A 13,542-nucleotide genomic window follows, 5' to 3' on the forward strand; every position below is an offset into this window, starting at 1 on the left:
TCTTCACGGTAACTCATTTAATATATTTTTCATTACGAATTCATATGAAAACTTACTTTTATTACATTTGAATATTAGTTTAATTAGTATTTGCTGTTATTATACACACTCACAGGTTAAAAATAGAAAATGTGGGATGTTTGACTCCAAGTGTACTAATCATAAGAACAGACATTTTATTTATTATGTAAAATACTAGAGGCCCGATACACAAAGATTCATGCAAGAATGGGCCTTCCTTCCTCTGGCTGCCGGCACCACCTTTGCTCTGGCTGGAGCCGCCTTTCCGCCTTCCCACGCTGCCCAGAGGCCCAGTACGGCTGGGATGGTGTGGAACGCCTGCTTTGTCACCCTGGCTACGATGCAAGTGTCCCGCCCTGTCCCTGGCTGCTCAGAGCCTGCATATGCAAATTAACCCGCCATCTTTGTTGGGTTAATTTGCATATCCACTCCTGATTGGCTGGTGGGTGTCGCAAAGGTACGGTCAATTTGCATCTTACCCTTTTATTAGTGTAGATATCTTAACAGTGCTTAGAAAAATATCATAGTTTTCCTCTTTTATTCAAATATATTAAAGGCAACAGACATTATTCCTGATAATATTCAATAGGTTAATCTTTGATTTGCTATTAACAATAGTTAGTAGCTACAAAATACCTTGAGTGCCACCAAAAATTAACGCTAACTACCTATATTTCAAATATAGAAGAATGCATACGATGCGAGAACACAATGCTTTCATGAACATGTTACTATTTTCCCAAGAGAAGGAAAAGCTGGAACTTTAACTATATGTATATTAATAGAAAGTTGATTTGCCAAAAGTGTGTCTTTGGGCAAATCACTTATTCTGTGGGCCTGTTTCCTCACTAATAAAACAAAGGATTGAATGAGGTGACCTCTAAAGCTCCTTCCAGATGCAAGTTCGATGATTCCACTGAAGAGGCATTAGATGACCTCTAAGTCACCCTTGCAGCAGCTTCTCCTTAGTTCACCTTGTTTACTAGTATATGTTAAGTAGATGGGGACATATGTGCCATAGAAAATCAGGCAGAACATTTCTCCACAAAGACTGTGAAACCTATTGATATCTATCTCTACACTAATTCTTTTTCTGATCTCCCATCAGGGCAAACTCTAACAAACTATATTACTGTATTTACTCTAAACCTCCGATTATTAATAACAGATGAATGAAATTAAAAAAAATAACCAGAAGTTCCAGATTTTTACTTATTTATTATCACTCTTTTAAAAAAATATTTTTTATTTAATTTTAGAGAGAGAGGAATGGAGAGGGAGGGAAAGAGAGAAACAGCAATCTGAGAGTCAAACATCAGTCGGCTGCCTCCTGCACACCCACTACTGAGATTGAGTGTGAAACCCAGGCACGTTCCCTGACCAGGAATCGAATCAGCAACCTTTTAGTGCAATGGGACAATGCACAACCTACTTAGCCACACAGGCCAGGGCTATTATCACTCTTATACTACGTATGAGTACTAGTAAAATAGTATAAAATAAGGGTTGTTAGATTAGCTCTCAAATAAATGATGCTGACTGTGCAAGGAACTGAAAACTCTTGGCTATTTCTCAATTAACAGCTAAAACAATCCATTATCTATCCATGTGTATGTGTATATATGTGTGCATATACACTTGCTAGTACATATAAAGTTGTAATAGCTCCTAATCATCAAAGTGCAGAAACTATTCTGAAAATTGTTTTGTGCCAACTTTACAACCAAGAATTATTTTGTTCTTTTGTGAAAGGTGAGATGTAAAAAATAATCTGCTCGGTTTTTGTCAGTGTTTTCAAAAGGTGTGATCCATATCCTACTGGTGGTTCAAGATGATTTAGGTGACATATGGACATTTAAAAATGTCTTAAACAAGTATTTATTTATTTTTATGTGTTTAGAAAAAAAGTACTAAATATTATAAGCCTGTGATTTTATGGATATTATTGCTTAGGATGAGGCTGAGATAAAACAGTGGGTAGGTTTGAAGAAAAATATTAAGTAATTAGTAGTAAAGTTAGTACCTAGGCATAGTAAACACTCCTAAAGATGATATGAGATTGAATCAAATTTGACCAGTTTGACAGAAACATCAATGATGAGAGAGAATCACTGATCACATGCCCCCACACATCCCTCACAGGGGATGGAGCCTGCAACCCAGGCATGTGCTCCGACTGGAAATCAAACCACAACTCCAGGCTCCTAGGTCCACACTCAACCACTGAGCCACTTTCCTTTAATGTTAATGTTGTGTATAATCACATTATACACATATAATTACTGAACACATATTTTAGTCAAGGTATTACTAACACAAAAATAAAAATGAAGAAGTAAAAACAGGTTGACGAAAACTCTACAATCTCCCCTGTACAATGCACTATGAAAGCCTTTTACAATCCTGATTTGGTCTATCAAAAAGCAAAGGAATTTATAAATTAATCATTTTGACCTTAATGTAGCAAGAATAAGTACCAAAGGTCCATGAAGTATCCTGAATGCTAGAAATTATATATGTCCTTTTATGTATTTTAAATCTAACAATTAAATGAAATTCAATAAACAAGAACATATAGAACTATAGTAAATCTTCATGGAGATCATTTTAAATTTGGATCTCTTAGCTTGAAATATTTTGATGTTTGCACACTGATGGACAAACAGTGAAAAGACAGTGCCTTCAAGGAATGAAGATAAAAAAGGGGCACTGCAACTTAATTTTCAAGAAACTTCTCCCTCCCCAGACAAGTATGGCTGTAAAGTCAGTCTCAGTAACGTCGGTGCTTAAAAGGGCAGACCATTGACTACTTATGCATGGGGCTGCTCCAAAACATCGTTACACAGGGAGAAAGAGGGCCACCTTCAAGATGTACTTTTTCTGAATGATAAAGGGGCAAGGTCAAAGCAACACTAGCAAAAGGGAATGGACATCAGGCCTTAGACTTGTGCAGAAATGTGAGTGACATTCACAACTGAAGCTCAGGGCAATTCCTAATCCTACATGTGAAGCTGGGAGAACTTGGATAGGTATCGACAGTGACAGAGCTTTGGAGTAATGTTCCTCTGAGGTACATGCAGAGGTCTTTCCTTGCCTAGTTACCGGCGGTAAAGATCTTAAAATACTGGGGGATATTTGTGTAGAAAGCATTGGGCTGAAGGCATTAGCCAGGAATGGTGCTTGGAACAAGTGGCCTCTTCTTAAATTCCTGTGTTAAATAGAAAGTCTCTAAGGATAAATGCTGAACATGGAGAAAATGCAGCCTGGGAAACTCAGTAGCTGGTAGAAAGGCACTGACCCATGATGTGACAGACATGCCATACATCAGGGAACAGAAAAAACACATGTCAAATAATCTAGTTCAAAACTAGCCAAGATGCTCTTATAGCCTTTCCCAGATAAGGGCTCCCATAGTACTTTTCTATGGAGCAACTGATAGTAAAAAGCACATTCTGCTTACACATGTCTTCTCTTACATATGCATGGAGGAGGCTGAATATTTCATTCATTTCTTCTTTTTTAAGTTTTATGTTATTAAATGTTTTAATATGGATATTTTCAAAAGTTCACAAACATAGAGTATTGAACTCCTGTCTCCATCACCCAACTTCAATAACAAATTCCAATTAAAAACTTCTTCAAGGGAAAAATAATGTTTTGCAGCTCATTCCAAACTATCCACCAATTATCCCAAATATTATAGGCCTGGTGCACGAATTCATGCCTGGGTGGGGTCCAGCCAGCCTGCCCTGATGGGGGCCAATCGGGGCCTGACCAGTGTGGGGGAGGGGATGTGGGAGGTTGGCCAGCTGGCCCTGCCCCCAATTGGGGTGGAGGGGCTAATTGGGGGTGGGGCCGGGCAGGGGGAGGGGTCACGGGAAGTTGGCCAGCCAGTCCCACCCCTGATCAGGCCAGTTGGCCAGCCGCAGTGGGCACATAGCGACTGGTCGTTCCGGTCGTTCTGGTTGTTCTGGTGTTCTGGTTGCTGGCTTTTTATATATATAGATTATTCACCTACTCTTGTATACCCACAATCCTCTAAGGGCTTCTGGCTATTAATTTACTATAAGAGACACTTTTTTACAATTAGTCTGAAGACACAGAGTGCTTTCCAGAATCAACTAGAGCATGCATGGTGGATGTGGACAGGCAATGGTCAACTGAGGCCTTTGATGCTTTCATTCCCACTATTTCTTTAAATGTAAGAACTTTTTCAGTTTCTTAGGTTCATCATCTCTCTTCAGAGAGTCTTCATTTGTGGTTATTTTGACATTTTCAGTTGATAATATGGAGGCAATAATGCACAACACACTTAAGCAATGTGAGCACCAGATGTCACCGCCTAGCGGGATCTGAGATAGGACCACAGTGTATTCTATATCTCGTTCCCTTTCTGATGGCCAGTATGTGAACTAATCATAGCAAGTTTTTTATTCAGAGAGGAAATTTTGGGTAAAAATATTTGCTATTTGTGATAACAAATATTTGGAGAGTTGTTCAGATGGCAAAGTGTACTTGATTGTGGGAATTTAATAAACTATACAGGGGTGGGCAAAGTAGATTTACAGTTGTAATACAAATAATATAATAATTAATAAATAATAACACAAGAATAAATTGTTTTGCATACTCACAACTATACACCTATTTTGCCACCCCTTGAATAGAATTAATTTAATAAAGTTTCTTCAGTTTTTATCTAATCATATCAGTGTTTTAAGTCACAGATATAATGCTTTCCTCTTAATAATGTTAAGAAGTTCCAGAACTGATTAGACTGTTCAAAGATTTGTAGTCATTAGTTGCTTGCTCAAATTTGATAATTAAAGAAAATAATTCTTAAAAATGGTACTTTCTGGAGACCATTATTATTAAGGGTTGACTTGTGAAACCCCCACCCCCACCACCAAATTCATATGTTGAAGCCCTAACCCCCACTACCTCAGAGAAAGACAAGTATCACATAATCTCACTCATATGTGGAATCTAATGAACAAAATACACTGATGAACAAAATAGATCCAGAGACATAGAAGCATGGAACAGACTATCGAGTCTCAGAGGAAAGGCAGGGACGGGTGCGTGGGTGGGAAGAGATCAACCAAAGAACTTGCATGCATATATGCATAATCCATGGACACAAACAACAGAGTGGTGAAGGCCTGGGGTGGGGGGTGGGGTGGGCTAGGAAAAAGGGATACACATATGTAATACTTTCAATAATAAAGTGTTTTGTTTTGTTTTAAAAAAGAGGTTATTACATTTAAAAAGAGGTTGGTAGAGTAGGTCCTAATCCAATATGACTATTTTGTGTAGTTATAATAAGGGTTTAGGAAACCGACAGACATAGAGAGAAGACCATGTGAGGACACAGGGAGGAGGAGGCCATCTGCAAGCCAAAAGGAGGGGCTTTGTAAGAAACCAACTCTATCAACACCTTGATCTTGGACTACTAGCCTCCAGAATTATGAAAAATTAATTTCTGTTGCTTAAGTCAGCCAGTCTATGACATTTTGTTATGGCAGCCCTATCAAACTAGTACAGTCAGTAAGGGAAGTTGTCTAATTCAAGCTACAGAGTGGCCTTTAACTACACCTGGAGGCTCTGGGTTCATAAAGTGAGTAGCAAATTTGTCAAAAGGGCTGGCCAGGCATATGCAATATAATGTAACCCTTTTTGACAGATTTTGATGATAATGAGGTGATAGCTCATTACATGGACTCAGAGTAAATAAATCATTATTGCTGTTATTTGTCAGGGCCTAATAGGAAAGCTTGCTGAAAAGTTAGGCACATTCCACACAGGACATATGTAGAAGCTGTGTAATGTGAGATACTTCCGATTTGGGGGGTCCCACTTTATATTTCCTCCAAACTTTTAGAGACCAAGACTGATAACATTTAACTTTTCAATGTATAAGGTATAAACATAATGACCTTGAGAGTTTATGAAAATATTTAAAATTTTCAGAAATCAATACATATATAATTTTGGAAATAATAAGCTGTGTTAAGAAAGAAATCGCTGTTGGTACACAATAATAGTGAGGATTTTGTGGCTGCAGTGGACTTTCAATTACACAAAGTAGCATTAAATTAACAATACTTACCAATGTTCTCTTTGAAATGCCTTTCAAACACTAAATAATTACCCAATTAAGCTACTGTAAGATAAGCTGTTATTACTCTGGATTTAGTGAAAAGGACTAACCATGACTATTTTTAACAGTTTCTGTGAAGAAAGACTCAGCATTTACTGATCACAACTGTGATAACACCCTACCTGTAGGGTATAGAAAAAAACAAAGGTTGTTTAGCTAAGTGAACTCAAGGGAAGACAGAACATGATTAAGAACCAAAAACCATGACCAGTGAGTGAAAACAGAGATTTTAATATGCACTGCAGAGACCACAATTGGCAGGAGGCTATTTATGAACACGGCCTATATTCAGTGCTGCACACTGACAATGGAGGATCTTTGGCCATGCCCTGAACAACATAATTCATCACACTAGCGCTTGGGGCAGTCACGTCCAAGGAATTCATCATCATCGTATCACTTGTGTGAATAAGAGAAGGGGAGAACTTTGATTGTTAACCTCGAGGGAGAGTGGATTTATAGCCAACATTCCTAAGAAGGCAGGATGGCACTGCCCACAGCTAAATGCTCCTGCTTCACTTCTGTTTAAGTCAAACTAAAAGAGTGAATGCATTTCCTCCAGGACGTTGAGAGCAAAAAACCTAGGTCTGATACTCTTAGATTCAAAATCAAATAGCCAGGAAATCACATTTAAAATAGTCTTTGAAACTGCTTTTTAAAAAATTAGTCAGTGGTAACTATGGATGATTTATTTCAAATGTCCTTTGGTGACAAAATAATTTCTGAAATGCACCAATTGATAACTACACTACATCTGGGAAGAATTGTGTCTTAACAATGAGCCTGTGAATATTCCTCTATATTGGAAAACTTAGAAGGATGCTGAAAATTAAAGAATATATATATATATATATATATATATATATATATATATATTTTATATATTTTTTATTTATTTATATATTTTCACTTTCATACTAGCTGCCCTTACAGAATGTAATTATACATCTAAATGTCATTTTTGTAACCTTTAATTAAAATCATGAAGCTCACTTGAGCATCATGGAAACAAGTGAACTTGCTAGTTCACCAACAGTAAGAGGAGCATTAGTCATAAGAGCAAGCCTTGTATAATACCTTCCCTCTTAGGTACCCAAGGTGTCTGGTAAACTGGAGACCAGTAACCTTTGCAGTCATGTGGCTCAGACCTTATCTTAGTATATTAGTCAGGATAAGCTACAGTGTGCTGCATTAACAAGCAAATCCCTAAATCAGAGGGATTAAACACAATAAAAGCTTATTTCTAGCTCACACTATGTATATTACAGAGTGACAGGAGGATTCTGCTCACTGTCTTTATCCCATGAACCAAGCTGATAGAAAAGCTACAATCCAGAAAATTGGTGGTCACTCTAGAAGAGGGAAAGAATGTGTAACAAATCTCACACTGGCTTTTGGTTGTTGTTGTTAATCCTCACCCGAGGATATTTTCCATTGATTTTTAGAGAGAGTGGAAAAACAGAGAAACATCGATGTGAGAGAGACACATCAATTGGTTACCTTCCGGCTGGGGATGAGCCTGCAACTGAGGTACATGCCCTTGACTGGAATTGAACCTGGGACCCTTCAGTACACAGGCTGATGCTCTATCCACTGAGCCAAACCGGCCAAGGATCTCTCACTGGCTTTTACAGCTTCTACCTGCGTTAACACATGTCACTCCTCCTATATCTTATTGATCAAAGCAAGTCCCATGGCATTGTCTAACTGGGAGGGGACAGAGAAATGGTTAACACTCATGACTCCCATTATGAGCAGGCAGAGGTATTTATACTCAGGTTGATATCGTTCTCATAAAACAGGTAGTCAGAACCACAGAGCCAGTTTGTGCCAGGTGGCCAGGTAAGAACAGGTATTTTATTTTTCTTCTTCCTTTTTTATTCTAAGTGAGCGAGGGATGTCTATGAATGAGAAGGCTTTTTACTTTTAATGAAATTCTCTAGAAAACCCTGGACCATTGAAAATACATTCTAAAGAGCAGCTAAAGAAAACAAAGGAAGGAGGCCTTATCTGGTGTATGGAAAACATATTCCACAACCATCTCGGGTCCTCTTATTAACAGTGAAGTTCATAGGACCCCTGAGCAGGACACAGCTTAATCAGGAATCCTCAGTATTGTTAGTATATGGTTACTGGTATATTTAAGATGTTTGAAGAGGAAGACTCCTCATACAGTAACACAAGGCATATGGAAGCAAAGACGGACATTTTCCAAGGTCAGTAGCTTCTCCCATGCTATATAGTTCATTATTTTGTCTTCAAGCTTAATTTCCAATAGCAACCTCTGAAAGGCTTACCTAGGGATTTTCTACCTTCTACTGCTACCCCAGGGAGCTATGGCCAAACATCAGCCCAAGGGGGCACTAAGTACATAAGCATAGACCTTTCAAGACTTTAAATGTTCTATCTGCATATGGGTTCTCTTGTTCTTTACTCCTATCTGGGTCAACATTTAACTACTCATACTTTATTTAAGTTATGTTAAATTGCATTTTTTTTTCCAGAAGATATTTTTACGTCAGCCATATTCAAGGTATTTCCTACCCTTCATGGGGAAAAGAAACTTGTCCAGTGAAACCTGTCTTTCAGTTAAGTCACTCCCAGAATACACACTGCCCTGGTTCCCCTCCCTCCTCACTGGCCTTCTTCCTTTGATGGCCCCTCCTCAGTGGACCTCTAAATGTCGGGCTCTTCAGGATTGGTCCAGGGCCCTCTTCCCTTCCCTATTTCTCTCCCTGGGTCCTCTTGTACATTTCCAACCGCTTCATATGTCATGATGACTTCCAAGTAATTATCTGCAGATCAGACCTCTGGGAGCTACAGTAGACGATACCCAACAGCTTCCCCTTGGATATCTCCATGCCTTCTGGTAGGCAGCCTCTGCAGTGGCCCCAAACAACTCCTGCCCTGCCCAGAACTCACACCCTCCCACACCTCATCAGGGATGGTCTGTGTGACCAACAGGTCACAGCAGACGTGATGGTGTGCCACGTGGAGATTAGGTTAAAACATGGTAGCTTCTACCTCGGGTTTTCTTTCTCTCTTGGGTCATTCACTCTGGGGGAAGCAGACCTAAGGAGAGGACCATACAGCAAGGAACTAAAGTCTCTGGCCAACAGCCAGCTGGTCTGTCAATAACCGTGTGAAAAAGCCAAAAGCAGATCTTACAGCTTGGCTGATAGCTTGACTGTAACCTCATGAGAGACCCTGAGCCAGAACCACCCACAGAACCTGGGAGATCATACACATTTGTTTTCATCTGCTAAATTGTAGGGTAATTGCTTTAATGCAGTAATAGACAGCTAATCTACACACCATGACTTAATATTTACCAAATAGAACTTTCAGTCTCTCCTACCCCAGTTCCCACTTTATTCTTTCCTAGCCTTCCTCTTCTTAATTGATATCAATATATATCGTTTCTAAGCCAGCATATTGAGAGTCATCCTTGATTTCTCCTTTTCTTTCACTACCAGATCCAATTCATCAGCAAAATCTATGAATCCAAACCCAAACCATTTATCAAATCCATTCATACAGCATAATGTATTAAGAGCCCACATCAGGTGCTGGAGAAACAACAGTACACAAAATAGGCAAACCCTGCTCTCCTGTAGCTGACATTCTCATAGGAGGGGATAAATAACAATTTATAAACAAAATATGCATTATGTCATCCTACCTAATAATAGACAAATATGCAAATTGACCGTACCTTCACTATGCCCACGATTGGCCAGGAGGTGCGGGGGGCGGGACTTGGGGTGGCTGGGGTGGCCAATTGGGCCGGCGGAACGCTGAGCTCGCGTCGCCAGTGGCGGCGCGAGCTCAGCGTCTGCGCCATGGCTGTGCTGCGGCATAGAAGGGGCCTCTGGGGCAGCGAGCTCACGGCCCGCCGCAGACCATCAAAAGCGTGGGAGCTGGGTGCCTGTCCGCTCCGGCACCAGGCCTTTCAGAAGCCTTTGCCATGCTGGAGGCTTCTGAAAGGCCTGGTGCACCAGCGGACAGGCACCCAGCTCCCCCATGATCGAAAGTGAAAGCGTGTAGGGGACCCTACACGTGCATGATTCAATCATGCACTGGGCCTCTAGTATGGAAATAAGTAGTACGGAGGAAAGCTAAGTGACTAGGAGGATGAGGAATGCCAGGATGTTTCAGGGTGTTAGAATGTTATTACAAATAGAGCTGTCAGGAAGGTCCCACCAGTGAAGTGATACTTAAAAACTCCATATTCTGTGTCCGCTGCCCCTACCCTAGCCTGAGGCACCATCACCCTCGCTGTGGATTCATCGTAGCCACTTTCATGTCACTCCTTTGTCGACCATACTTCAGTGTCTTCCCATTGCTATTAGATGAAAATCTAGGGTCTTTACTAGACACAAATAGCCCTGCACAACATGGTCCTACCCTGAGTCTCCAACTTCATCTGGAACGAATCACGCTCTACCCACAAAGACCTTCTGGCAATTTCTAGACCATGCCCCAATCTTTCATGCCTCCTTTACCCTTCCAGGGCCCAGTGCAGGAATAAACATCGCTGGGTCCATCTCATTCTTCTAAATCAGGTCTTGGTGAGGCCTCTTTTTACCATCTTAAACAATGCGCCCCCCCTCCACCCCATTTTCCTCATCATACCCTCTGTTGACATTTGCAGCTGTTTGTTAATTAACTTGTTTGTTGGTTCCTTCTTTGTTTTCTCTGCCTCCAACCAGAATTTGAAGTCCAAGGGGAACCCTCACCTGGCCTGTTCTCCATTGGAGCCCCTGTGTGGTCCTGGCACACACGGCATATTGATTGAATGAATCAGCTGACCCTCCCTGACCACCCTGTCATTTCTGCACCAAATGTGGCCAACAATAGCATTAATTGGTAAAAGCAGAATCTTATTTTCACTCATCTAGAGATTTTTTTAGATCTAGGAGATACTAGAGATCAATTATGCTCCTAGGAAAGATAAGTAACTTGTACATAGTCAGGAGCTGGAACCAGAACAAAGGTTAGGCTGTACACATGGGTCCAGAGTTCTTGAAACCAGCAACCTCTCTGACTGCTTATCTACTTGTGAAAAATAAAGTACAGGTGGCTAAGGGGGAAGAGCACAGGCTCTGGAGTTAGAAATACATACATTTTTTCTCTAAACTTTCCAGCAGTGTGGCCTCACTTCTCTGTGCCTTACCTTCCTTCAGCAAGAGGCGGGGGCTGTGGAGAGGATTCAATCAGAGCACACGGAGCTCAGAGAACCCTGGTGATTAGGTTTTACCAACTGTCAACAAATACAGGCTTGGGCATTTTTATTACGCTTCTAAGATCAGGGAATAGCAACAAGATGCATTTTGCTATTTTATTCCAAATACCTATATTACACATATCTTAGTAAGTTTTATAACAGTAAAGCAACCTCTAGCCTCCCCAAATGAGGAAAGATTTTCACAAAGTAGCACCTTGTAAATTTTGTGTTTGAATTATCTTTTTAAAAATTAAGGTGCTATCTTGCTATCAACAGTCAGCAAGTTGTCTCATCTTTGCAGGATGCATAGAGATTTCTTTTTCAAGGGGCTGCTTATTTCTATGGGATAGCTGAGTACACGGGTCCTGTCTGTGTAAAATAAAATGTAACAGGGCAAGTAGGTTTCCTAAGTCTTAGGGCTCTTTTCTTACTGACATTCCTTCTGTAGACAATGAATCCCATTATCCTTTAGGCTAAGAGTAAATGCCTGTCAGTTTCCTCCACTGGGAGCGGTGATTTGAGGACAAACGGACTCCCGGTTCTACCCAAGGCAGAAGTTTTTATCTGTAAATGTGCTCAGAGGTGTCACTGCACCGCTGTATCCCAGCATAGCAGCAGGAAAAGCCACACTCGTACCCGTGGGGAGGGCGCACCTAGGGTTTGGAATACTCTGTGATACCAGAACCATGAGATGGTAAAATACAAGGTGAAGCCCAGCCCAAGGCTGTGATTCTGAAAGGAGGCCGAGCCAGGAAGAGGCGCCCCTCACCCAGCCCAGCTGCCCCAAGAGGAGCAGGAGCGTTTCGGTGACGAAACAATTGAGCAGTGCGGGCCCTGGGGCCTCCCTCCCCGCCGGACTCGCGGCCTCAGGTTCAGGCCAGGGCTTGGGGGGAGACCTTAACACTTCGGGGCACCCAGACGCCTCCAAGCCCAGGCCAGCCTCCAAGACCTCGCTCAGCCTAGGACCCAAGGCTCTGCAGATCCGCGAGCTCTGGCGGGGAGGCAGCAGCACCAGGCCAAGGCGCGGCCCGCTTCCAGACCTCCGGGGCTCCCCGCAAGCCTGAAGGCGCAGAGCCGAGCCGCGATCCCGCCGCGGGGGCTCCCGGCCTGGGACCCCACCCTTCCTACCAGGCCCACGGCTCCCGCGGCCGCTCAGGCTCCCAGGACCTTCCCTCTTCTCGAGGAGCGCAGCTTTCTCCACGGGGACCCTCAGCGAGGCCCCAGCTTCCCGGACCTGGAGCTTGTCCCCGCTTCCCTCCTACTTCACCCTCCCGGTGATCTTCTCCCCGCCCCCAGGTCCCAGGGTTGTGTCCCGGGCCCAGCCACGCCCCTACGGGCCCCAGGCCACGCCCCGAGGTCCCGGTCACGCCCCACCCTGACCGTAGGCCACGCCCCACCCTGACCGTAGGCCACGCCCAGGGAGCCGCTGCCCTGCCCCATTCCACCCTCCTGGAGGCCAAGTCTGGGCTCCAGCTGGCTGGCGACCCCATCCTACCCCAGAAGGGGACAGCAGGCTGTAGCTGCAAGATTTTCTAAGGGGCTGTGCTGTGAACCCACTTTCTCTGCGCAAGAGTCTGTCGTAGATAGTCCCCACATATTCTGGAGGAAGAGGTTTCTCACCGTCTAGTGCCCCTGAGCTGAATGGGTAAGGGGCCAGATCCCCAAGGGGAAAGGAAGCAGCTACATTCCCCCAGATCCCAGTTCTCTGTAGAAAAGCCTGGGACACAGAGGCTTCAGTAGCTCCAAAAACCCTCCCAGTCTTCTCCAAGGATAACAAATCAGAGGGGCTGCCCTGGCAATTGGGTGTCATGAACAGGATTTGGGCTTATTTATCCACTGTCTCTTGTCCTTGGGCTTGAGGTTTCTCGTGTTTAAAATAGAGTAGCAGGGCATGTGAACTGGCCCAGCATGCCATGCAGCTGAAGTAGGTTTAGTGACTACGGGTGAGTCTTGTCTACAAAACACGTGCTAGGATCAGTTGCCAAAATATAGAGTAATGCCTTTAAGCGTTGCAGTGGATTCAATTCATTTTATCCTGAATCTGAGGAAAAGAGGATGGACCTTCAGTTGTCATTTGAAAGGAAGGTGGGCATTTAATAATTATAATAATAATGGGTGGTCTTTCCTGAGGCCA

General features: G+C 42.6%; 1 protein-coding gene across 1 annotated transcript in view; it reads right to left on the reverse strand.

Annotated features, from left to right (window-relative positions):
- PTER (phosphotriesterase related) overlaps positions 1–12,677 on the reverse strand; it is a 62,528-nt gene extending 49,851 nt beyond the window's left edge. Inside the window, exon 1 of the mRNA XM_079777001.1 lies at positions 12,537–12,677. The gene's annotated coding sequence lies outside the window, so the exon portion shown is untranslated. The remainder of the gene's footprint in view (positions 1–12,536) is intronic.
- Between the last annotated feature and the right edge of the window lie 865 nt (positions 12,678–13,542).

Source organism: Cnephaeus nilssonii, assembly GCF_951640355.1.
Source record: "Cnephaeus nilssonii genome assembly, chromosome: 1".
Classification (NCBI taxonomy): Eukaryota; Metazoa; Chordata; class Mammalia; order Chiroptera; family Vespertilionidae; genus Cnephaeus; species Cnephaeus nilssonii.